Genomic DNA, 5,000 nt, shown 5'->3' on the forward strand with positions numbered 1-5,000 from the left:
TCAATTACATTTCTTGTGTATTTTAAATCATTACCTAATTCATAAATTTTGGATATTTCCTCATCTATGAACTCAGGACTACAAATTCGTAAAGCTCTCAAAAACATTGATGAGAAAACAGACAGTTTGACTCTATCTTGATGCGAGGAATAATAGTGGACATAGGAACAGTTATTTGTATGTTTTCTGTAAATTTTAAATTTGAATTCATTATTACCCTTAATAATTAAAACATCTAGAAAAGGCAATGAGTTATTTTCTTCAAACTCAACAGTAAAGTTTATAGAATGGACTAAGCTATTTAATTTTCCAAGGAAATGGTGTATATCTACATTTTTGGGCATAAGACACAAAATATCATCAACATATCTGAACCATTTATCTCTATTAGGGAGGATTGTGTTAAGCAACCTTGTTTCAAAAAATTCCATGTATAGGTTACTAAGAACAGGTGATAGAGGATTTCCCATTGTCATACCAAACTTCTGAGTGTAAAACTTATCATTAAATACAAATTTTGCATCAACAATGCAAAGTTTAAAAAGTTTAATGATAGTAGGAACTGGCAATGGTAAATCATAGTTAACGAGTTCTTCAGATAAGAAACTTAATAAATCATCAACAGGAACTTTCGTAAACAAGGAAGTAACATCAAAACTAACCATGTTAAAATCATTTAAGTCAGTCAAGGAGCTTAATTTATCAACCAAGTCTATGTTGTTTTTAACATTAAAGTTAGAAATTTTGCCAACAATAGGGCTCAAAATATCAACAAGCCATTTGGATAATTTATATGAAACTGACCCTATGGAGCTAATAATTGGTCTGACTGGATTCCCTGGTTTGTGTGTTTTTATTAGTCCATACATGTAAGGTAAAGATGGATTAGTGGAAGTAAATTGTTTGACTAATTCATCTTTGCCTTTCAGTAGAAGTTTTATTGTTTTATTGAAATTGCTGTTAACGGTTTCTAGGGGATTTTTCCTAAGTTTAGAATAGGAAATCCTCTTTCACCTGTTCTTAGTAACCTATACATGGAATTTTTTGAAACAAGGTTGCTTAACACAATCCTCCCTAATAGAGCTAAATGGTTCAGATATGTTGATGATATTTTGTAATTATGCCCAAAAATGTAGATATACACCATTTCCTTGGAAAATTAAATAGCTTAGCCCATTCTATAAACTTTACTGTTGAGTTTGAAGAAAATAACTCATTGCCTTTTCTAGATGTTTTAATTATTAAGGGTAATAATGAATTCAAATTTAAAATTTACAGAAAACCTACAAATAACTGTTCCTATGTCCACTATTATTCCTCGCATCAAGATAGAGTCAAACTGTCTGTTTTCTCATCAATGTTTTTGAGAGCTTTACGAATTTGTAGTCCTGAGTTCATAGATGAGGAAATATCCAAAATTTATGAAATAGGTAATGATTTAAAATACCCAAGAAATGTAATTGATAAATCTTTTAAAGTTGCTAGAAACACTTTTTATAATCCAAAAAGGGACAACCAGCCTTATTCGACTAAAAATATGGTGGTTCTCCCTTACCATGAAAACTTGGCTGATGTGCCTTCTCTTCTTAAGACTTTTAATATTAAAGTTGTATTCAAAAATCTTGATACAGTGAAAAAACTTTTGATAAAGAATTCCCCCCAAAATGTTGATGGATGTGTCTATAAGATTCCTTGTAAAATTTGCGATAAAGTTTATTACGGTCAAACTGGTAAAAATCTCGAACTAAGATTAAAACAACATAAATATAGCATTAGAACTGGACAAGATTCCAATGCTCTATTTATTCATGTAAGAGATTTTAACCATCCAACTGATTTTCAAAAAGTTGAGAAAGTAGTATCAAGCAAGTCCATGGTCGACAGGAATATAATTGAATCTTGTTTCATAAAAAGCAGTTTTGACAATAATATGAATATTTCCTTTGGTTTATATAAATTAGATCCATTTATAATTAATAGAATTTGGGAAGAATTTAATAATACACTGGACAAATAATAATTTTTAAATTTTCTTGGGTAGAATAGCTTGGGGGTGAGTTGTGCAAGGGACCTATCCAAGTTGGGTCGCCGCGCGTCACGTGTTTAACCGTTGTGGGATCTGATAGTGAGGTGCTGGCCGGACCCCTTATATAGCTTCCTTGGATGCTTTACTTTCATAGTTCCTTGATAATGTGAGTAGTGACGAAAGCGCTTGGAATTTCTCTATTCTTTCAGAGTGGTTGTTTTGCATATATATATATATATATATATATATATATATATATATATATATATATATATATTATATATATATATATATATATATATATATATATATATATATATATATATATATGTATGTATGTATAAATAAACAAAATACATTTACAGAAAAAACATAAACATGAATACAATGGCACAATGTATCAAAGATGATGAATTTCCTCCAGCTCCTCCGAGGCTGGACGTGAGCCAAGTATGCAGCAAGCATTTCCCCTCTGGATGGCGACGCTGAGGCGCTGGAACATGAAAGTGGCTGCCCTTGGGTCCCTGGTGGTGTCGATGAGTCTGGAACCGAATTCTTTAAGGAAACGTGTGGCATTTTTTCCCCATGATCCCAAGGTCTCTGATCCCACAGGGACAAATTGATACTGTTGGCTAATGTCCCTGTACTTGCTGATCTTGTACTCCTCCCTGTGGTCAGCAGCTCCTCCCTGTCGCCCCACACTGTGATGGATATAGGTGTCAGCCAGTGTGAACACACAGGTATAGTCCCATGCTAAGAGCTTGCCATTCTTCCAAGGATAGATGGTGATCCCGTCGGGGCGGTTTGCTGGGTTGTGGGTATTGTTTGCTGCAAGTGATCGTGGCTCTCTCTCGGCAGGGCATCCAGCTGTAGCAAGGGTTCTCTTAATGATGTCGTTGACCTCATTGTGTCTTGCATGCCAGCCCTTGGTTTTGGAACAGTTAAGACCATGTAGACCGCATTGGTCTGCTTGCACTTCGCCGCAAATACACATATATTCTGTGTGAATTGGGGCAGCAAGGCGCAGAGCCACTGTAATACGGAGGGTCTTAGGGTCGAGTCACGTTCCCATTGCCGATATGGGAACTGTTTGGAGGAAGTCCCCGGAGTGAGGTGCACTCACAGCCTGGAGACGGGCAATCTCCCTATCTGATGTTGCAGCCCTGAGCATGTTGGCAAGCACCTTTTCAGCGATTGGGCTATCCCAGCTTGACTGTTTGTGAGCCAGTGCTGCACTAGGGTTTGGTGCTGGAGCAGCAAGAGTCTCCCATTCGGTGATGGCACTGACATAGCTAGGGTCTTCTATTCCTGCTGAGTCACTGAGGGTGTCAGGAAGAATTTGTCTTATCAACTCATTTGATGCAATGGAAGAGGATAGGAAAGCTGGTAGAGCAATCTGGGAGGATTTGCGTACTCCTAGCCCTCCAAGCCTGACCGGAAGTGAGGCTTGCAACCACTGTCCATCGTCAAGGGAAAGATTCAATACACTCTCTAGCATGGCCTTCAGGAGAGAGTCATATTCCTTGAGTTTTGGACTGCTGAAGGCTGGGGAGCATCTCAGAAAATAGGTAAGTTTTGGGGTTGACAGGCACCTGGTGAATAGGTAGAAGGCATCGTGTGTGTCAATGTCTTTCATCCTGCTTTCCATCGTCCGGAGGTCTGAGACTTTTTTTCCTAGGATCAGATCGATGGCATTGGACCCAAGAGGAGCACCGAGGAGAGTGCTATTGGCTGGATCAATGGCTCGTGCTCCTGGTAAAACGGTACTAATATTCTGGATCAACTGTTGATTGGTAGAAACTATTTCACATTTGGTGGGGTTTAAAGAAAGGCCCAGGCTTTCTCCCATGTCTTTAATTTTACTGATGTCCTCCAGGAGAGATTCTGTTGTGCCAGCTAGGGTACCGTCGTCCAGGAACCAGATATTTAGCTCGCTGGAGAGTGCCTCCGTGACTTCCTTGATGACCAAACAAAATAGAAAGGGGGCGAGAGGGTCCCCCTGTTGCACGCCCTCACACGAGTCAATTTCATGGCCCCCAAACAATAGTTTGGAAGTCACACTATAACACGATTCTATGAAGGGATAAAGGGAAGGGAAGTTTCTATAAACTGCTTGGAAAGCAGCATCCCTTCTGACTGAGTTGAAAGCATTGGCAAAGTCCAATTTGACCAAGGCTTTTTCATAGGACATGTTTTTGATATATACTCGTGCTGCGTGGGCAACTGCTTCACAGCCCTGTTGAACGCCGAAACCGAGCTGAGTTGGTTTCAGCATTGCGGCAGCCTCTTGACTCACCCTTCTTACTGCAGCCTTGGCGACTAGGCGCCGAAGGGTGTTACCCACTGCAATGGGCCTGATTCCGCCATCCTTTTTCCGGAGGGCACACAATGAGGCACCAAAAAAAAAGGGACTGATGGCCTCTGGGACACCGCCAGCCAGGCACAGGTTGGAAAATTTGGTGAGTTCAGACAGCAGCCTCTCTGAAAACTCACCAAGTGCTGGATTGAGTATTTGTTTTAAATGTTGAGGCCTTAAACCGGTGAAACCTCCTGCTGAACCCTGTGGAAATGACATAGCAGCTTTATACACATCAGCATCCTGTAAGGTTAGATGTTCTTCGCCTGCTGCAATGTCAGGGAGGTCAATGTTGGTACTGGGAGCTCTGGGTGGATGTTTGTCCTTCAGAGCTTGCGCCGTGCTGACGTCCTTGGGAGCGATGGTATCCTCACTGGTTATAAGTCTCAAAGCTCCAATAATATTACCCTCTTCTATTTTTTTGCTAATTTGGGCTCTGATTTTTGAGGTGTCGGGTGTCCTGTTGTTGGCATTTGCCCGGCGGGTGTTTGTCGCCCTAGGGGGGAGACGGACGAGGTTGTCATCCCTTGGGAATGCATTTATTGCCCTAATAACATGTGTTGCTAGTGACTTGTCCCTCCTTGGTGGGACAGCCAAACAGGCATTGCCAAAAAGCAG

Source organism: Cherax quadricarinatus, chromosome 17, assembly GCF_038502225.1.
Source record: "Cherax quadricarinatus isolate ZL_2023a chromosome 17, ASM3850222v1, whole genome shotgun sequence".
Lineage (NCBI taxonomy): Eukaryota > Metazoa > Arthropoda > Malacostraca > Decapoda > Parastacidae > Cherax > Cherax quadricarinatus.